The following is a 23,028-nucleotide window of genomic DNA, read 5'->3' as shown; positions in this document are numbered from 1 at the left end:
GCTTCTGGTAGCCACATTTTCAAGTGATCAATGCCTGCATTTTATTAATGTCTCCCTTATTGGACACTGCAGCTTTATATACTGTATCTGGAAAATGTTCTTAAAATATGTAAACAGAAAATATACACTAACCATCAGCAAGGTTATCTATGGATAGTGTGATTAATTACCCTTTTAATTTTTTGTGCATTTCTGTATTCTCAAAATTTTACCATGAACTCTTAAGATAGCAACCAAATGTCTAGAAATAGCAACATTATAAAAAGTAAATTTGACATGCCAACTCTACTTCTACAATATTCCTAGACAGCTCAATTCCTAATCCAATTCATCCCTCTTTATCTGTGGGGTTGAGAGGTGATTAAGTCAACAAGCAGAGAATTTACCTCTGAGACAGATGCACAATGGAGGATACATAACAAAGGATTATATCTAGAAAATCTTTGGCAGTAGCTACAAATATTACTAATAGTAATTTGATTAGCTGTCGATGGAAAATGTGGTGTCTTTTTACTGAGTTAGAATCTAGTATTTTCTAAATTAAATCCAGGAATTGTGGTTGCTCCAGAGAATCTTGGGAAGATCAGATAAGTGAAATGCTTATATTCCAAGAATAGATGCTTAGAGTTAAGTGTGAATGAGCTGGCAAAAGTTAGATTGGCTCCCAGATTACCCATTTGTTCCAAAATTCCAATTCTACTTTATAGAAACTACATATTAAATTTTTTCTCACTAATTTAATGAATATGTTTTGTCCTTTCATCTTACTAGTTCAAGAGACAAAAGCATCTAAAGCATATTTAAAGTCAATCTGTGATTTCCATATGTAGGATTCTAGGTCTTGTTTTAAAGTTGAGCAACAAGAAAGAGGAAACTTACCAGCACTTTATTCCTCATAAAACATGAGGTAATACCTATTTTATTGCTGATCATTTTGATTTAAGTTCCTATGAATCTTAGGATCTCTAAGTATCCTTAGTGTTTGTCCTTAAAGTGAACAAATTCCTGCTTCTGTTATATTCAAAACATTGAAGAATGGTTTCTCTAAGGATTCTTTTGGCCAAAGAATGATGAAAGAAAGCAGAGTTTTCAACAGCATTTTGAGAGACTGACAGTTGTATACAGAATAGATTCAGTTATTCAACTCTGAAGCAACTCAGCATTGTTTTTGTTATTTTTGTTATTTCATGGTATACTGTGACCTATCTTACAGTTTGTAATTTTGTAACAAAAAGAAAAATGTAAAATACAGCTTATTTATATTATAATATGTGTGAGAAATATGTTGAGGTTTCCAAGGAAGAAAAGACAAGAAAGCCTCACCTCTTTTCCTCATTCACGGTAATCTTTTTGACCATCAATCTACTGGATAAAATACTACATTGATTTATATATTCATGACTTCAGGTACTTTTACCACCTATATCTGCAAAGATTTTCAAGCCTTATTTAAAAGGTTTTTCTTTGTGCTTATATTCAAGAACACTTTCCATATCTCTGTGACGACCATAAATGACATATCCATTTCTATGAAATAGAAAATCTTGATCATGTTCTGTGCTCAAGATCAAAATGTATTGAAATTTTCTTATTGCCAGACACACTGTGGACCATTTACAGCAGTGGTCTCAACTGAAAGCTTACATGAGAATCCCCTGGAGATCTTTTCTCAAAATATTACCTCTCCACATTCTGTTTCAAGAAGCTTGGGGTGCAGTCTAAATATTTGTTTGTTGTTTGAAAATACTCTCCAGGTCATGCTGATGCAGATTTAGGTTGAGAATCATTTTAGAAACTCACTCTGGAATAGGAAAATTAAAACAAACAAACAAACAAAACCCTCGGATTGTGAAACTTATTTTTTTCTGAAGTTTGGAACAGGTCAATACAGTTAAGCCAAACAAATATTTCTGAGCATCTATTAAGTACAGGTCACCATATTAGTTACTGCAGGGGTATTAAAAAATCCATTAGCCCATGGATTGAAGAAGAACATGGTCCTTTAGAGTGAATGGTACAATCCTAGGAGAAAAATACTAGGCAGAGATAGTATAATACTGCTTCAGAGAAGGGTAAGTTTAGAGCCGGGTGGAAGTATCCTAGGTGTGTTCAGGACGCAGTATAACACATGATTCATCCTGAAAGGAGGGGAGGAATTTTAAAAGAAGGGATATTGTGAACCCAGTAAATGCAGTGTTTTGTTTAGAACAACACTTCCATGAGAGACAACTAAATTACATTTTGAATACGTTTAGAGCACTGTAGTATGTGCTTTTTTCACACATTTTCTCATTTGATCCTTGCAAGAATCTCCAAAGAATCCATGATTTACTATCCTGATTTTGTTGATAAATGTACTGAGGTTACGTTTCTAGCCCAAGATCATCTACATGGTTTGTGGGCTTTTCAGTTCTCCACATCAAGCGAGGCTAGAGATACTAGGGCCAGGAACTAAGTGGAATCTATGAGTTTGTAGCAGCTGAATAGTTTTTGTTGAGGACTGAAGTAAAACACAGTTCTCAAACAGACTCACAGACATAGAATACAGACTTGTGCTTGCAAGGGGTGGGTGGGAAGGGGTAAACTGGGAGTTGGAGATTTGCAGATACTGACTGGTATATATAGAATAGATAAACAGCTTTATACTGTGTAGCACAGGGAAATATAGTCAATATCTTGTAGTTTATAGTGAAAAAGAACATGAAAATATGTATGTTCATGTATGACTGAAGCATTGTGTTGTACACCAGAAATTGACCCAACATTGTAAACTGACTGTACATCAATTTTAGAAGTTTGAATTTAAGATAAATAATAAATGGTTTTTAGTATAAGTCCCCCCCAAAAAAGAAACACAGTTCTCAGATTCTTAATGTAGTGACAAAGAACATGTATCATTGATGGAAATAAGGAGTTGCTAACTTGTCAGTTGGTGGAGATAGAGGTGGATATGATGGACTTGGTTTTGGAACCAAGTAGTGAATTTAAAATTCTGTTAGCTTTTCCTTAGTTGTGATGAAGAAACACCAAATGTAAACCTACTTTAGTATTACCTGATTAATCAGATAATACTAAAACCTCTTGTGACCTCATGCCAGAGGAATGAAAACATTTCAGATGACATCAGCCTAATTCTGCTGTGCTTTCTTACTACACATGGCTCAGCTCTCTCCTCTTAACAGATTCAGGTATTTCCAAGTCCCGCCTAGACTTTACCCCGCTTCTCTTTCTCTCTCCAAGAATGTGTTGCTTAAGATTTTGCCGTTCACTGTACTTCCTTTTCTCTTTCCCATCCTCAATCCCTCTCTTTAAAATTATGTATCACAGTGGAGATGCATATTAGGCTACTGGAAACATGAGACTAGGGAATTAGATATTTGAATATAAATTAAAGGTATAAACTGGAGACTCTTCTACTTAAAAAAATTTATTTGAAACAATACAAGTATATGTGATTGCTTCATTAGAGTTTTGGGAGAAACTTCTGTGGAGCTGGACCATAAAGGTCTCTTCCAGTTAAGTGAAACTTCTGGCTGTGAGTGATGCAGTTACCTTCTGTGAGTGATGATGCCTGTCCTTTGTACAGTAGGATGATTTTTGGTACGTGATGGTCACCCACTATTTCCTCTGTGATTCCAAACACCAAGACGCTTTGAGATAGAGTGTTAACAACATGTCCTCTGTAGCTCTGTAATGTTTGTCAGTCACCTGTGAGTGTTTCAAATGCACATAAAACTAAGCTTAGCAATAAACAAGTCCTGGGAAAATAGTTTATTAAAATTTAGCAAGTGAGAAGTTCACAACAGACATGAATTTGCCAGATACATTTACTTCATAATAATTTTAATATTCCATTGAAACTGGCTAGTCGGAAAGAGATAGAGAAGAGAGAGACAATATGAATGGGAAAGAAAGGGTACTGTGGTGTGTTTTTTACTACATAAGTTACTGTTATAGAGTAGCTTGATAATCCAACTTCATGATTATTCATTATGAGTGTCAAATTTAATTTGATACTCCAAGCAGTTGTACACATTCCCTCTCAATTCTAAAAACAAATAGATAGAAAAAACCAATGAGGAATATTATTGTTCTTTGCCCTTTTTAGAATATGAAAATTAAGGCTCACAATGTAGAAAAGACTTGCCCATTTTATACAACTATTGAGCAGTCTCATAGCTTTCAAAACAAACTACTCTTTATTCCTCCAACAACTGCCTTTCTAATCACCGCTCTTATCTCCCATCATCTTAATACAGGAAAAATGGATCATGACATTCAGAAGTCCAGAATCTGTCCTTTGAAACACAAGTTCTTTTAGCATTTGATGGTCACTGGAGCAGACATAACCTGAGAGAGTTAAATAAGACAAAAATAATATTTTAGGCATTTACAGCTTTACAGTCAAATCACATTAAAGGAAAATTTTACAATCACTGATATGAAGGAAAATGAAGACAGAATGTTGCCACAACCAGTGAAGATTTAGCTTTGGTAAAGACTCAAGTATATTTGAGAGCTTAGTATTATTTATTTATTTAAAAATGTTTTAACCAGGCGACTGAGCTGAGCTCCCTAAATGGTGTTTTATATCCTGAAGTTTGATTTGCTGCTCTCCTCTATCAAGCACTTCTACTCTATTTTCGAATTTAAACTCTGATGTTCAGTTATGATATTCGTAGTTTCAACCTGCTTGAGTGCATAGTTTTGGTCTCATAATTTCTAATTTGCATCTATAGATGCAAGTTGAAGATGAAAAAGAAAGATTTCAAAATAGTTTTTATTTAAAATATACAGGTAATTATATATTTGTATTATCTGAGTAATTGCTTCAGTTATCCATTTCATTAGAAGTGGACTGCACAACTTCCTTTTGTATGTATTTCATAGTATTTGAAATTATTTCTGCATTATAGTTTAAACCAGATATTATAGTTCACGTTAAGATTTACTGTTACTAAAAATTAGCAACATTTTAATATTACGCATAACACCACATAAAATTTACATCTTTGGCATTGCACTGAATTTGACACAAAGAATATCTGTGAATAAGCCATTCTTACGGATTTCTCTTTATTTTTCCTGTGTGTGTATTTAAACAGATTTAACGTAACTGTTTGGCATTAAGGTTCAGTAACTATATTCTGACTAGCAAATAAGGTCCTTAAAAAGAACTAGTTTTTTTGTATTACAATTTCTCTTATAGTTAATATTTATTATATAATGTTTCTAAAGAAGCCAAATAATCCAGATTGTTAATTTTAAGTTTTCAAGTTAATTATATGTATATTTATAATACAAATGGCATGCACTAATTGCAATTGTATGTATGTGCTGGTGAGAGAGAGAGAGAGAGAGAGAGAGAGAGAGAGAGAGAGAGAAGAATGAGAATTACTCCTGTCAGATTTTTTTTCCTTTGTGCTTTCCTATCAAAATACGGACCTTGGTTAGGGAAGTGTTTGAGTCCCTGTGTTCCAGTCTTTTTTGCTTTTTTGGCAGGGGAGGGGGGAGGTAATTAGGTTTATTTACTTACTTATTTTTAGAGGAGGTGCTGGGAGTTGCACCCAGGACCTCATGCATGCTAAGCACGCCCTCTGCCACTTGAGCTATACCCTCCCCTTCCCTATATTCCAGTCTTAATCATTGTGAGAAAGCAAGACAAGTTAAGATGTTGTTTTATCTCTCCTGCGGGTGTATGACCAGGGGGCTGTCCTGGCGCTGTCCCTGAATTCCGGGGGGGCTGGTGGTGCTGGGCGACCTGACCGGCGATGCCGTCTTCAACCACCGCTGCCAGGCCCTGCGGGGCGGCTGCCGGACGCTGCTGGCCTGGGGCCAGCACTGGGAGTCCTTCCTGCACTTCGAGGCCTCCAGGCTGCCCTTCAGGCCCTGGACCGCCATGGAGGAGGGCATCCAGCTGGTGCGGGGGCCGCGCCTCCTGGACTGGATCTACCGAGAGTCAACCCTGCCCGGCGAGCCCGAGCGCCCGGCGCCCGAGGACGTGCGCTTCACGCAGGGGCTGCAGCGGCGCCTGCTGACGGCGGCTCCCTCCGAGCTGCGGCTCTGCTGGTCAGCCTGCTGGTCAAGGGCATGCGGTGCTGGGGGCCGTGATGGAGATCCAGACCATGGCCGACGTCGGCCTGCTCTGGCGCCAGAGCCAGCCTGGCCGCGCCAAGCTCATGCTGGGCCCCGACCCGACACACTAGGACCTCACGGGCTGGCTGCTGAGCCACGGCGCGCCCAGGGAGCGGGCGGACAAGAAGCCCACCAAGGTCCTGCCGGAGCGGTGCACCAGGAGGACAGGCGCAGCCGCAGCCGCAGCCGCAGCCACGCCGCCTCCGGGCGGGGGAGGAGCAGCCCCCGCCTCCCCCGGGCTCCGACCAGGCCCGCGGGGGGAGCCGCCGCTGCCCCCGCTGGGCCACGGCGAGGCCCCAGTTCCCGGGGTCCAGCTGGTGCTCGGAGCGGGGGAGGGAGGCTAAATCCCAGGCGAGCCAACAGGCAGGGAGCAGGGACATGGGAGGGGAGGCACAAAGCCTCGGCGAGGCCTCCTGTGTGCCCCCCGATGGGCTGAGGGACGGCCCCGGCCACCCTGAGGGCCTCACTGGCCAGAGCTGGGGGAGAACGGCTCCTGGCCGAGAGCTGCCGCTGGATTCGGGGAGAGTCTGCTACATGGCAGTCTGATGCACTTCAACCCAATGGTGGGGGTCGGTACCCACCGCTCCGCCGCACGGGCCCCCCAAAGCGCTGCAGGCCAAGAGGGAGACCCCGAAGACCACGACATGGAAGCAACTTGAAGTCTGCACCCTTTCTCAAGGTTTTTTTTAAATGCAGTATTTTAACCTATTACTTTGTTTTCAGTGTAGAACGTGTGGGTTTTACGGAGGCTCTTTTCCCCTTTTGTGGTGATTTTCTCTTGAGACCTTTTTTTATGCAAGGCCTTTTCTCTTTTAAAATGGAACTTTGCCCTCCCCTCACCTGGGGAAGGTGCAGCCGGTTTCTTCCGGTTCCTCTAGCTGGGTGTGTGGCTGGATTGTCTGCGAAATGTCTGGGTGAGGGGTGCTGGGGCCCAGAACCCCAGCGTTGTGGGGATGGACAGCCCTGGCAGGCAGCGCCAGGCACCCATTAAACACCTGGCATGTCCCTGAAAAAAAAAAAAAAAAAAAGAATAGAGATTTAATATCCCATTTCTTTTTAATTTTGATCCTTTGGCCAATATTAAATTTGTTATTATTTTATGTTAATGCTGCCTGTTTCTTCTTTTGTTTTGCTTTATTATAGTAATACTGATTATTCTTATTAATTCTTATTAGTCTGAAAATAATAAAACTCATTGGCGATTTAAATTTTAGAAACAGGATACTGAATCACACAAACCTTCATTTCTAGAGATCAGTGTTCAAGCTAAAAATTAGAATTCAATCACTTTGAAATTACAGAGGAAAGTATGTGGTATGAATAAACATAAATGTTTAAAAATCCAGAAATTGGAGATTGTAACTTTAGACACTATTACAGTTAACTTTCTAATTCATATAATCCTAGAAAAATACCCAAAGGTTCTGTATAGCTAAAGAAACTCCATCCTACCTTATAATGGATTGAATTGCATTTGTGAAACTATTGCTAGATGAAAGTTATTTTGTATTAAGAACTTTTGGCTTTAGATATGATACATTTTTTGTTTGATTAGGCAAATTTTAATTTGAATGAGCTTTTGCTTGACAATATTTTGGTGCATTAAGCTTATTATAGGCAATAGAAAAGAAATTAACTTTAGTTGGTAATTATATTTAAAAAGTTAGACTTTATGTATAGTTAAAATTTATATTATGTCTAATAGATACACATGCAATTTAAATAATTTAACATTATAAATACACTTAAAATGTGTGTATACCATGTAGTTTTTAAATTGGAATAGCTGTTTAGGCATACAGTTTTGGCTTAAATATGATAAATCATCACCTAGAATATTTCCTTTATTGTAGTATATATCATTTGCTATATCTTAACCACATTAAAAAGATTGTCTTTATCTTAGAAAATGTGGTTTGTCAGTCTTTGTGTAGATTAAAAAATAAGTGAAAATTAAGTTAATAAAGTATTAAGTAATAATAGGTGAAATACAAATGTATTGAAATGTATGATTATGTAGGTATAATGTTATGGATTATTATATAGAACTTTATATATATTTACACCCAAAAGGAAAATAAGACTTAATATATATGGTATTTATATCCTTTAAAAATTCTGTCTATATTAGAAACGGATCAAGGAGCAGGTATAAGTAAGACTGATCAAAGGAGCCTGCTTCACCTGCTGAGTTCATATTTAAGAGTGATTCTGTCTGTCTGCTTCTTGGAGACTCAGAAGTGTTGTAATCTACAGAGGGAGCAAAGAAACTGTGAACCTTTTGAAAATTTCAACAAAACTGGAGATAAATGATCACTTCTAATTAAATACATTTATATATATATGATACATATAATAATTTCTACCAGTAAAAACATAAATTAAAACTTAATGAAGAAAAAATACTTTTGTCAGAATGTGCTTATAATCTGTGTTTACTGGGGCACTTATTTAAGAATCACGATAGTTCTGTAGATTTAAATACAGACCAACTCATAATCTAGGAATATTTGAAAGTCACATTTCTGGACTTTTTAAAGGAAACTAAGTTCTCTGTCAGGATTTGAGGAAGTTACAAGGAAAAAAAGACTTGATTTGTTGAAATTTAAAAGTAACAGCTACTTTCTTCAAGAATCAGTGAAGGCTGGTGTAATCTCATTAGTGAAAACATTCCTAGGTGCTGAAAAGTTGTGTCCAAGTCAAGAAGTTTGACTAGAAGAAAAGCAGGGAAAAAAAGCAAAATCAGGGACAGCTGGTATGTTGTTTTCTGGACTTACCTGTGGCGATCATGGGAGGTCACAAGTACTTAGTATATTTTACTTGGATTATGGAATGATGGCTTGGTCCCAGTCACATCTGGAGAAACACTGCTGTTCTTCTACAAATACAAGTTTAAAAAGTAAAACTGTCCGCAGCCTATCCATTGAATTAAGGTCACCATAACTACATTTCAATTAAAAGCATTTATCATTTCTGTGACTGCTCAGTTTCTGCTATTTTCAAAATCTTACCCTGCTTGCTAGGACTGAAATGCATTAGACAAGACAGAGGAATGTGGAAATCATTAGGTTGAAATACAGATGGAGGAGACAATATCTGGGGCTCTTGTTCCCATAGGATAAATCATGCCAATTTTTGTGCTGATATCTTTTCAGCATCCCAATTAGAGACATTATCTTTAATGTACAGTTTTGTTCACAGATCATCATTTGATACATCCTTTAATGCACACTGGAAACATACAACACTCTGGTATACTCCACACGACTGGTATGCCTAATGAATTAAGCATTCTTACACCAGACTGGTGCGAGCCACAGATGTGTGTGTAACTCCAAAATATCAATTCATAAGCCTATCACATCTTCACAGGTTATTTTGCTTAAAGCTTCTTTAAAACTACATAGATAGGTGTCTAGAGTCATGTTCTTAATAATCAGAAAAAAATGTATTTTAGTCATGTCTTTTATAAGGAATTAAACACCTTTCACAGAAAGAATTCAAATGATTTATCTGGGTTTATTTTCAAAACAGTAAATAGGCATTGCCTCCAATCTTTAGGTGAAGACATAAGGACCTCAAATTGGCTTACTTAATTAAGACAGTGTGATGATAGAGAACGTGATGAGATGGACTCAGTATATAGTTGTCATTTCTACACAGGTGCAAAATTAGTGTAATGACTGCAAGGAAAATAAGCATCATCTATTGTGCCCAAGGCAGGGTGGCCTTTAGGAAAATCATTGGAAATGCCGAGAAAAAGCAAAAGTCTCTGTCTCTTTTCTCTGTGTCTTTGGTGTAATTATGTGGGTGCATGTCTGTGGGAAAATAGCAGCTGTTGGCATTACACTTAGAATTGTTTCAAGGAAACAGAGTAGCAATGGCTAATATATTTGGCACTTGTTCCATTCCTTTGGCCTAAATATAATCCATACAAGGCAAAATTGTTAACATTACTGGCAAGGTAAAATCACAGCATGACTAGGATGTTAACCATTCAGTAATGCCCATTGGTTCCCAGGCACCGGAGTAGCTGCTGAGAATACTGAAATGAATTGACCATTTTCCTCGCCTTCAACTACATTATAAAAGCTAAGGTGGGAGATTTATAAACAACAACTATTATACAATATAGGAAGTATGATGATACAGTTGGGTTATTTTGAAAGCTAAACGGAAGGGCATACAGCAGGAAAGACTTCTCAGAGGAGAAAATAGCTAAACAGTAGAGTGAAAGAGAAGAGATGTAGGGAAAGATGTCAAAAGTAGGGGAGGATGGACATGATTGTCAAGTAGGGGCTATTCTGCAGGTTTCAGATATAAATGTGAATATACATAATACCCATTTTCCACTATTAATAGAGGATAGAAATGATTATAATATTCAGATTTTATTCAAAAAGTCACTTTACTCAAACAAGGCATTTTAGACCCAAATTACTATCTATAATATTAATAAATTTGTTCTCAATATCTGTTTGTTTCTTCTGATTTTAAATAGCATATATCAATTATTTAAACATTTTTGGAAAAAAATAGAGATGTAAACAGACACAAATCAGATCAACCATCCTAGAATAAACTTTATTTTGTAAATGCAGTCAAGGAGATTGACACTTATAACATAGAATAAATTATTTTAGTTACAATTTAACTAACATGAAATACTAAAGCAGTATCATTGATTCACAAGGAAATTGTCGGTTGTGATTTATTATCAAGGTAGTTTCCATCATATTTCTCTGTATAGTGAGAATTGTTTCAGTATTATAGTACCGACAATTGTGAGCAGATTAAAAATGGTAAAGTGGATTAATTTTCTTTTAATCTTAGTAGAATCCAGTAATAGTTAATGATAGAGAAAAAAGATAATTATAAAAATAAATCAGTGAAAACCACCTTCAATACTTTCAAGTTCTTGTCTATAATTTAATATATATTATTTGAAGAAGAGCAGGTTACAAAAGAAACTACAAAAATGTCCGTGCATTTCAAGGGATCTGTAACAAAACTGACCTGAGAATTTATTCACTTGTCCACCCAAATTCTTGAGATGTATTCTTGAGACAAAGCAATGTATATCTAGCTTTGGCTATTTTATTGCTATTGCCACTTACTGCCTTGTGTTTATGATCTTTTGACAAATCTTCATTTTTTTTTTAAGCTTTCTACTAATTTTTTTCCTTTTTCAGTTTTATTAGGTAGAATTCTTACAGTTTGACTGCACATACACATTATGTTGCGTGTAAGTACTTATGTACAGTATACTGCACAGTTTTTAGTTTACACATATGTACTGATTATTGTTTCTAAGAACAGAGTAGAGCTTTAGCTTTTTAAACTTAGTTATCAAAGGAATAAAGCCAACTGCAAAATAAGAATCAACATAGTGCAGTAATCCAATCATAAAGCACAGTCAAATGTGCTTACACATATTCAAGAAATCAGCCACCTTAGTTATGAATAATAAGTAGTTCATTTATGTCATTATTATTGTTACTATTTTTTAGACACATGCTCACTTCTTGATTCATTTCTCTGGATCAGAATACATACAATGATGTGTTTTCTTTATCTCCCAAAAATGTTGCCTTGGAGCCTACAATGTAATTTATGACTCAATACACTTTCTCCCCTACCACACAAGGATAGCATTGCATTTGTATAATATGCAAACTGTTTTATTCAAAATAATCATCTTGAACAAGATTCAGAAGGGGGGCAAGTATTTCATTCTTTTCCTTATTTATGTTTTGTCCTATCCTGAAAAGGATCCAAGGGAGCCTATAGGAAAGCATATAACAAGGCATAGTGAACTAAGCTGTGCTAGGAAATTGAAGCAAAGGGGAAATAAGAGGAAGATATCCTAAAAGTCTGCAGAGGACAACACATCATGAAGACATATCCTGCCGGAGATGGGTCACAGGCTTGGCTTAAGCTCACTAACAACCAGCCTCAGAAGGGAAAAATCTCCATTTCATGATAAACAGGGTCTTTTCAGAATAGGAAATACAGATGAGCAGCACAGGTTCCTAGCATGGAAACCGGAGAGAATTGTATGCCGCTGTTACCACTCAACTCTGCAGAGCAACAAACTCAACAGGAACAAAACAGAACTAACTATCCAAGAACGGCTTCTTAGAAAGTTCCACCATGACTTCAGCATGGGCACGTTAGTTTGCAGTTTAGTAAACCTGACCATTGCACTTAGATCCAGATTTGTCACTCCACTGGGCAGGCTTTATCCAGATGGATGTATCACATGTTCTTGAGATGTGATTGAGTAATTGAGCAATTACTCAGTTGTGTAATTGAAACCAGTAAGTATTACTTCTCTAGACCACGTTTTTAATTAGTATTGGGTGGCAGGAATTTAGTGTTAAAAATAAGAGCTAAACATTGAATTTAAATTTTTTTTAAATTAACCAACAGGGGTAGGATTTACACAGTTAGAAAACTGCCACGAGGGCTTAAATGATCCAGTCATTTCCCAAGGCTTCTACATTAGGTCCCCACCACTAGTTTGGTGAGCTCTGGTTACACAAGGCGTGTCCACACTCATCAACATCGAAGTTGTGTTTGAAGTGCTTTCATAGAACGTTTTCTCAGTGACTGTTATGATATCTGAAACCTATATAGCAGTGCAGGACAGATTCTAAATAGAATCTCCATAACTCACAGTTCTTAAGATTTCTGTGAAAGATACCATGGTTATAAGCTATTACTTCTTAAGATCAAAGAGAATTGTTTTATTTATAAAAAAAAAATAAGTAGTGCTAAAGTATTGTTTTGTAATTTTCCCTGTGTAACTTGAGTGAGTGAGTACTGGGGTTGGATTCACAAATACAAATATATTTATCACAGTGTTCCCCCCTCTTTACTTCTCCCATTTTCATGTGTGTAGATCTGCTTCTGAAAGTTAAATCTCAAAGAGGTCAAGGTGATACTGTCATATATGCGCAAGGTCTTTAAGCTAAGGGAGAACTGGGAGGCTGAAAACCTAAAGGAGTTTTATCTTAATTAAAAAAAATTATTGCAAAAACTCTACTAAAATTGATGGCAGCCAGTTTTTTCTTTGAAATCCCAACTTTGGACATCAGTAGTTTGATTGCAAGCCACAGTTCATTGCTCGTTACTGGTCACCAGGTCTATGGAAGGTGTGTGGATTTTAGGGACTCACAGTTAAGCATAAACCCACCTGGAGTCTGGGGAAAATATCCATTTTTATTGTAATGAACACCTCACACTTGCAAAGCAAATGGGCCAAACTGAAATTCTATGATGCAAATAGCAGCAGTGACATTCCCTATGTTGGTTATAATACTTCAGTTCCTACAAGCTTTATCTTCCTCCCCTGATACATCACATTTCACCATTGCACCAAATACCAGCATTTTATTTTTATTTCTCAGCAATGTGTGTTCAGCCTAGTGTTGGCCATTGAATTAGTGCAGAGTAATAGACTACAGGTCCCTCTAAACTGCTGAGTGCATACCGTGTGCTTTACAGTTGCATGAGTCAGCCTCAGTAATCACAATGACGAGGATTTCATAGTGACAACTAAACATGTACTCTCAATCCTTACCCTTCCCCACCTAAATTGAGAAGTTCTGCTTTCTGAGAAGACAGTGATGATTGCTTTAAGGTGAAGAAATTCAGAATAACCATGTTTGTTATTAGCAATGTACTTTTAAATGATTATTATAAGGCTTGGTGACCATCATCCATGGGAACGTGCTGTACTCTTTTAAAAATAGTGTCCTATTATATCCTGGTATAGGAAAATTAGAAGATTTTGTATATTATATTTGTGATTATCGATATGGATAATAATTAATTTTGGAGTGTCAAACTTTTATCCTAATTAATAATAATTTGGAAAGCATAGATGATAAAATACATTTGAGATATGAGTTATTAAAATATATACACTTATTTGAAATATTAACATTTGTGGGATAACAATATTATTTGAATATTAACAGAATGTGGTTTTGGATATACATAATTTTGGATTAAAGAACAATGAAATTATGTGTCATCCTCTTAAATTATGTTACTATGTTTTTAATAATATCAAAAATTTTTTCATGATTAAACTACATTTCTAAAAAGTTTTTAAATGTAATTAACAAGTATATGAAAGCTAATACTCTGTATCTATTATTCCCCCATAATTTTATTCATGATTTCATTGGAAAATTTACAACAAGCTATAGGGAACTTTCTAGAGGGCTATCACCATTCAACAGATATGGGATAAGAGGAATTTTATTATTTTCCTCTGAAATAAGTAAATTTATGCTTTTAAAGTATAGATTTTTGTAAAGGATAATTGCCAAAAGTTAACTGTTAGTATATGTAAGAATCTTAAACTTATTGAACAGATTGTTTTTTGAGGTTAAATGATAGTATTTCTCTTGAAGTCACATGGTCTTTTGAATCTATTTGGAGTGATTTAAAAATTCTTGCTTATGAAACATTTTATTTTAAAAATATTCCATGTGGATGCAAATTTGTTTTTCTTGAGCTTTAACCTTTATGTTTTGCCTTCCTACCAACCTCCTCCTCAATCAATCCCTTTTTAATGAAAAGAGAAATGTATGCATTTTAGGTGTGGCAGCATGGTATTATGTAACAAGCTCTTTCTGCTTAGTGTGTTTGAGCATCTTAACTGTCGTTTAGATGAAGACTGAAGGGAATGAGAAAGTATAAGTCAGTCACTAGAGAAACCCAAGTTATTAAAGCAAACACAGCAGTTATTTCTGCCTTAAACCTGCCTTTGCCAGTTAACTACCAGGTACATATTAAGCATATGGTATGTTTTAGCACTGTTAATCCTTGAGCTGTATTATCTGTACATTGTCTGTGATTTTTAAATTTGATGCACATCGATAGTCAAGGAGAATATCTCAGTATTTAATCAATAAAGATAAGATAATTTTTTCCTGCCAGATGACACTAACACCAAAATTGACCTCTTTTAAGAGTGGAGGAATCTCCTTCTATCAATCACCTTCTCACTAGGCTAAAGCAGTTGTAATCCATGCATTTATTTATTTATTTATTAGTTTATAAGTAAAACATTTATAACATGACTTCTATACTCCATACATTGTATTAGGCTCCGGAGACACAGAGGTGAATGATAATTTCACTGTCTAATGGGAGAGACAAATGCACAAAATATCTTTAAAGTATCTCAATAGGTGCTGTATGTAAGAGTATACTTAGTGGAGTATGAGATATTATTGGGGGCGGGAGGTGGGCAAACTCATCCCAAGAAAGCTTCCCAGGCAAAGACAAAGTTAAAGAACAATGGATCAGTTTTTCTGAGTCTTTCCAGGGCAGAATATTAAAGCTCGGAACAGATACTGAAAGTAACATGACAGGTTGTGCTCATATAGATGCTGGTTTTCTCTCCACATTCTCAAGGCTGAGGAGGAATAAGACATGCATACTAGTCTTCCTTGTACTTAGAACTCATTTACTGCTAAGTCACCACATAACCCTCTAGAGATCAATTACTTTGAGTTTCCTTAGCTCTTATAATGTTTTCTTGTCTATGGATCTCTCTTATCCAACAACGCTTGCTTAATGAGGGGATCAGTATCACATCTGATGAGATGACAAGGAAACTTAGTAACAATTATTCCTTATTAAATACCTGCCTGGATATTTATGCCATGACTTCAAATATAAATGTGTTCTTATTATTCATATTCTCAATAGAAGAGATCATTCTGAAGAAAATCTGGGAGACCATTACGATTATGTGTAAGTAGTTGTAGAATTTCAGTGGACAGCTAGCTCTTGGTCCAGTACATTAGAAACATCATTTTCTGCACACATGTAAGGGATTCAGTTTTGTTGAGGCAGGCTTGGAAATTGTCAGCCATTATTTCTTCAAATATTCTTTCTGCCTCTTTCTCTCTCCCATCTCCTTTTGGTGCTCTCGGTATTCATATGTTGTAATGCTGGATTATGTGCCACAGGTCTCTTAGGCTTTGTTCATTTTTTTCCCTTTCTTTTTCTTTTTCTCTCTTAAACTAGAAAATCTTAATTGATCAATCTTCAAGATCACTGATTTTTTCTTCTTCCAGCTCAAATGTTCTATTAAACCCCTCTAGCAAATTTTTCATTTGTTACTGTGCTTTTTAAGTTGGTAATTTCTATTTGGTTCTTTTTAAAAATTTTGATCTACTTACTTGATTTTTCTATTTGGTAAGACATTGTTTCATGCCTTATTTCTTTATACCTAGCTTTCTTATTTCTTTAAACATAATTATAATAGCTGATTTAAAGAATTTATTAAATAAATCCCATGTCTACAAGTTCCCAAGGACAGTTTCCCCCCCTGTGAATAGGCCATGCTTTCCTGTTTTCATGCATGCTGTGTATTTTTGGTGGTTCTTGAATGCTGGAAATTTTTAAAAATATGGTAACATGGGAGACCAGATTCCCTGCTTTTCCGGGGTTTGTTGTTGCTGTTGACTTATGGCTTTCCTGGAGTAATTCTGGAAAGTCTGTTTTCTTTGCTGTGTGGGTCTTTGCAGTCTGTGCTTGGTTAGCTAGTGGTCAACACATGACTGACAGAGGTTTGTGTACATTGGTACACTTCTTATATGCTCCAAGTGTAAAATTCTACCCTGGCTTTCCCTTGCTGTTTAAACAAAGACTCAGAGTCAGCCACAGATGAATGATGAAGGGCTTCCTCAAGGTCTTCCCTGGCCGTGCACACAGTCCTGCACAAGCACCTGGCCTTCTGGCTCTCCAGCAATGTGCCTGATCTTTTCAAAGCCTCCTGCTGCTTTACAGACTGGTTTGGCAGGTAAAGACCTTCTCTTGGTAGCTCCTGGGATGACAGGACTACCTCCAAACTTTTAATTGTGCTGGTTTGGAGCTAGTTTTGAGGCTGTTGCTAGGACTACAGTGGGGTCTACAGTAGGTGTGCTTGATGCTAGGGGCTCAGGTGAGTGTGGATTAGGTCTGGTTGCTGCGTGGATGAGACTGGCTCCAGTACCTTCTTTGGTAGAGTGGTCCTGGGCCAAGATTCCTTTTCAGAGTGCACAATTGGGTCCTCAGTCTATCTGCATATTACTAGGTTTGTGGACTAGTGTGGCTCCCACTAGTCCCTGGAAGGACTCCAAACTTTTACACATTATTACGTGTCTAATGGAAATTACTGCCATCATAAAGCAATAAGTAGAGGCCTTAAATATTCACATATTTGGGTGATTTGCTCTGTTAGTGTATTTAATCTAATGAAAACTGTTGTGTCTTGGGCATACTTTATTTATTAGAAAAACTATAATTTTTCTACAAAGCAATCACTATTATATGGGACCTTGGCTATTAAAAGTCTTTCTCACATTAAGAAGATGTATATGGTAGAGTAATCAATGCATAAAGTGATTGAGAAGAATATTACTGAAAAGAGACTTTTTAAAAAGAAGATTATCACTAGTAACTTTTTTCTTTTTTTCAATTGAAGTATAGTCAGTTTATAATATTGTGTCAATTACTGGTGTACAGTACAATGTTTCAGTCATATAAATACATGCAATATATTCATTTTTATATTCTTTTTCATCGTAAGTAACTATAAGATATTGAATAGAATTCCCTGTTCTATACAGCATAAACTTACTGTTTATCTATTTTATATATAGTGATTAGTATCTGCAAATCTTGAACTCCCAATTTATCCCTTCCTACCCCCTTCCCCCCGTGGTAACCGTAAGTTTGTTTTCAATGTCTGTGAGTCTGTTTCTGTTTTGTAAATAAGTTCATTTGTCTTTTTCTTAGATTCCACATATGAGTGATATAATATGGCATTTTTCTTTCTCTTTCTATCTTCACTTAGAATGACAATCTCCAGATCCATCCATGCTGCTGCAAATGACATTATTTTACTATTTTTTATGGCTGAGTAGTATTCCATTGTATAAATATAACACTGCTGCTTTATCCAGTCATCTGTCAATGGACATTTAGGTTGTTTCCAATTTTTGCAGAGAAGTTTTGGTTTATTGACTATTTAGGAGTCATATTAAAGGTATTTGTAAGTGAATGAATACATAAGAAGTGAAGGCACCAGGCTGGACTACACATTTTTAAAATGTTTCAGTATAAAACCTGCTATTATAATTGTTTTATCTACTTTTTAAGGTGATAAATCCCAAAAAGAGAGGAAAAAGGAAGAAATACATTAATTCAGGAACAGTTAAGTCAAATTTTATGCTATTCATTAAAGATTCAAATAAATGAATAAAAACATGTTTTCTATTAAATAGAAGCAACTAAAAACTGAACTGTTTCACTTAGGGTTTTTAATATGAAGGTATATAATAAAAAAAAAAATAATAACCTGCTATGGGAATGGTTGAACTGGAGCATACCTTATAGGAGGCAGCGACCTAGCAGCCTATGCGTTGTCCTAGGGGCTGAATGGCCTTTGAGGGAAGATGATTTTTGTTATGAATTCTTCATTCAGTGAAATCACCCTAGAGAGAATCAAACGGACCTGAAAAAGTTTAAGTTATAATAAGAAATACTACATTTTTTATACACTTCACTCAGATTTGTTTTATGAAATGTGAAAGGATTTGTTTATAGTGCTTTAAAATTTACAACTCTGTGGACATGCTGGACTAAATCAGTACAGGAAGGTGCAAAGGTGAAAGTTTATGTTCAAATTGTGAAAAATCAAAACCATCCCATTTTGATAAAAAAATATACTGAAAATTTTAATCCTAAGATTTAATTCTCCTTGGGAGAAGCAAATATAAGTTCCATCCAAGCTTTTTGTTTTTTTTTTTAAGTTTTTTTAAAGCAAGATATTAACAATATTGGATGGCCTCATTACAATACCATGACAAAAACACACATTTCTTTTTATATAGTTTAGCGCGCTGATTCTGAATTTTTAGTTTTAACCATTTTCCAACTTCCTCTCAGTTTCCTTTTTATCTAAAATCGGAAGTAACATAGTGTCCTTCCTTGTAGATAATTTTTATGTTGTTCTTCAAAGGAAGTTAACTGGTCATGTAAGTCAGTTGATTTTTAGGCCTCTTTTGTTCTGATAATTTTAAATGTTAAGAACAATGATCCCTAGAGTGTGGCCCGGGCGCGCCAAGGTGCCTCCTCGCGCCCCGGCCGCGGCCAGGCCCGGGCCCCAGCGCCGCCGCAGCCCGCCCCGCCTCTCCGCTGTGCACCCTGCTTGGCGGGGTCAGCTTCCGCGAGCCCACCACCGTGGAGGACTGCGACTCCTCCTGGCAGACCGACTCAGAGCCCCAGCCCGCAGAGCCGGGGCCAGGCGGCGACGAGGCCCCGGAGCGCGAGCCGGAGCAGCCCGCGCAGCCTCCGGAGCGAGCCGGCGGGCGGCCCCGCGCCAGCCCCGCGCCGGACCCGGACGCCCAGGCTGCGGGCGCCGAGCGGGGTGGTGATTCCACTGAAGCAACTGCCAAACCAAAGAGAAGTTTTTATGCTGCGAGGTATTTGTACAAATACCGACACCAGTACCCACAGAACTTCAAAGATACCCGGTATCAGAATGACTTAAGCAATCTTCGTTTTTATAAGAATAAATTTCCCTTTAAGCCTCAACAAGTGGAAAGGGGATTATGAGACTCTGGAGCACAACCACACTTAATCCCATGGCTCTTCCCCCTGAGAGAACAAGGCTTGAACTTTTACGCAGAACTATGTATGAAATTGAGGAATTCAAAAAAGTAGAAGAAGCAATTCGAAGATTCCTACTGGCTTATAAAATGATGTTAGAGTTTTTTGGAATAAAACGGACCGATAAAACTGGAAATGTTGCTCGGGCTGTTAACTGGCAAGAAAGGTTTTAGCATCTGAATGAGTCCCAGCACAACTATTTAAGAATCACTCGTATTCCGAAAAGCTTGGGCGAGCTTGGATGTGAAAGTTTTAAATCTCCCCTTGTAAAATTTATTCTCCAGGAGGCGCTGGTGGAAAATACCATCCCCCATATTAAAAGAGCGCCCTGGAGTATTTTGTTTATACCATTCGAGACAGAAGAGAGATGAGAAAGCTCCTCTGGTTCGCCCAGAAACATTACATGCCTTCAGAGAATTTTATCTGGGGACGACCTAGGAAAGACAGTCAGAGGTGAGCAAAGCTCAGAAAATGCCTGGCCCCACCACCTCTGGTCATAGCAGTCAAACGTCTCTGCATAAAATATCCAAGGACTCCAAAAATTCCTCCTCCTCGTGGTGCATGTAAGTAGCAAAACAGCTGAAGAAAAAAAGGGGAGACCTGGAGAGCCAGGAGAAGAGACAGATGGGCCGAGCGCAGAGCCGGGCAGTGAGGCTGCCGGGCCAGGAAACACAGAGAGAGACGGTGGTACCGACAGTTCGGAGCCTCAGCCAGAAAAACACCGAATAATCCCGTGGAGAAAAAGGAGAGTGGAAGTCCTTCTGAAAAAGATGAAGAAGGTGAAAGTCATGACAAAGACTGTGGAAATCCCGGAGATACAGGTTCCCACGATGATGTACTATCACAGTGAGTTATCAGGAAACCCACAAGAGGTTTCTGTTGTTCAGTTTACCCCAAGAACAGAGGTCACATTTCCAGTTGTGCCAGTTGTTTGTGATTTCTGCTATAAGCTTTGGGTTATTTCATTTTTATTTTGGGCGACACTGAATTTAACATTTAATAAGTTCTAAGGTGAGACCCAATTAATGAACCTGTCCTAGAACACCTTGAGGATGTGAGTTTTTCAAATCCTGTACACAGCAGTGACATTTGAATTATTTTCAGTATATTTGGAAGTGATCCTGTAGTCTTTGATATATCAAATAAATCCTTTCAAGAGACCACCTTCCATGTGAAGAAAAAAAGTCCTAACAAATTTTAATAAAGAGTAATATTTTTATTGATTTTCAAAATGCTAAGAAATATGCTTTTTCTTCTAACAGAAAAAAGTCTGTTTGGGATTGCAATTAGTACTAGCAGGTGATTCTGCCTTGTTTTTCTTTTCTTTCTTTCAGGTCACCTTACTTTCTTTCTTGGTAGAAACAGAAGTTTCACTCCTTGACTCTGTTAAGGGAGGGTAGGTCATCCCCTGAAATAGTTTCATTACGTAAGCAATGGTTGAGAGGCAAGTTTGGATGTGTCTAGTGACTTTACAACGACAGCAGTCAGAGAGAGCACACATGTAAAACCTCTTTCTAATTGTGAGTAAGCAGGGTTTTTTGCCAGGACTGGCTCATTGCTAGTGTTGTCAGGCCAGAGAAAGGAGGAGAGAATGAGGGGCCAAAGGAACAAAGGCAGTTTGTGGCAAAGCAGAGAAATTGCCCTTTTTGCTCTTCATTCAGGAAATAAAACAAACAAAAGCTACACTTGCCCAAGCGGAGACTCTTTGCTACAAATGAGCACACTGAAACCTGCCACCTGGACTCAGTGACTCAGAAGCTACAGGGCGCTTGTTTCAATAAAGTTAAAGGAAAATGTACAAAGTAGGAAAAAATATTTGCCAGCCCCTTTAGTATTCCAATGTCTGTGCATATTTTTATTTTAAAAGGTGGGACAGTAGAAAGCTGAATTTGTCATAACAAATAGATTCCTGTAGAAATAAACTCCTTAGTAGTTGTAGATAATAGTTGATAAAGAAAGGCAGTAAGACATGGACATCTCTTAATCTGCTCTTTATAAGGTGCTTTTAAAAACTGCTTGATCCGTCAGGCTATAATTTGCATGTTGAGGTGATGATTAGAAGTTTTAAAATATTAAAAATATTAAAAATGTCTTTTGGTTTTGCTTTGTGAGCATGTGAAGTGGGTGTCGTGTGTGTGTGTGTGTGTGTGTGCATGTATGAAAGAAATACCCAATATTTATTGTCAACAGTAAAAATCTAGTAATATTTTGATGTGAGTCAATCAGTAAAAGACATTTTCAGGATCTATTGCCAAGAAATCACTTTCACTGGTTGCTCACATTTTCCTTCTGAGGATTCTTAGGACTACTAAGAGCGAATAGGTTTCTATAAGACCTAAAGACAATGAGGTGTCACCTCACACCAGTGAGAATGGCCATCATTCAAAAATGCACAAATGACAAATGCTGGAGAGGCTGTGGAGAAAGGGGAACCCTCCTACACTGCTGGGGGGAATGCAGTTTGGTGCAGCCACTGTGGAAAACAGTATGGAGATTCCTCAAAAGACTAGGAATAGACTTACCATATGACCCAGGAATCCTGCTCCTGGGCTTATATCCAGAAGGAACCCTACTTCAGGATGATATGTGCACCCCAATGTTCACAGCAGCACTATTTACAATAGCCAAGACATGGAGACAGCCTAAATGTCCATCAACAGATGACTGGATGAAGAAGAAGTGGTATATTTATACAATGGAATACTACTCAGCCATAAAAACCGACAACGCCATTTGCAGCAACATGGATGATTGTAAGTGAAGTAAGCCAGAAAGAGAAAGAAAAATACCATATGAGCTCACTCATATGTGGAATCTAAAAAAACCCCAAAAACAAAAACAACAGAAACAAAGCATAAATACAAAACAGAAATAGACTCATAGACATAGAATACAAACTTGTGGTTGCCAAGGGGGCGGAGGGTGGGAAGGAATAGACGGGATTTCAAAATTGTGGAATAGATAAAGAAGATTCTACTGTATAGCACAGGGAAATATACACAAGATCTTACAGTAGCTCAGAGAAAAAAATGTCTCAATGAATATATATATGTTCATGTGGGACTAAAAAATTGTGCTCTACTCTGGAATTTGACACATTGTAAAATGATTATAAATCAATAAAAAAAAAAAAAGTCTTGACAGCCATCACTTTTATGCTGCTTGTGTCACCGAGTCCAAACTTGTTCTGCTCGCTGCATGACACTGACA

General features: G+C 37.3%; 2 pseudogenes; both read left to right on the top strand.

The window, feature by feature from the left end:
* Positions 1–3,542: 3,542 nt before the first annotated feature.
* The window catches only part of LOC102524577, a 138,182-nt pseudogene continuing 118,696 nt past the window's right edge, over positions 3,543–23,028 (top strand).
* Positions 16,915–20,668, top strand: LOC116656653 (annotated as a pseudogene).

This window comes from Camelus ferus, chromosome 30, assembly GCF_009834535.1.
Source record: "Camelus ferus isolate YT-003-E chromosome 30, BCGSAC_Cfer_1.0, whole genome shotgun sequence".
Taxonomy (NCBI): Eukaryota; Metazoa; Chordata; class Mammalia; order Artiodactyla; family Camelidae; genus Camelus; species Camelus ferus.
The sequence above is the reverse complement of the archived record's forward strand: the minus strand, read 5'-3'. Positions and strand labels throughout refer to the sequence as shown.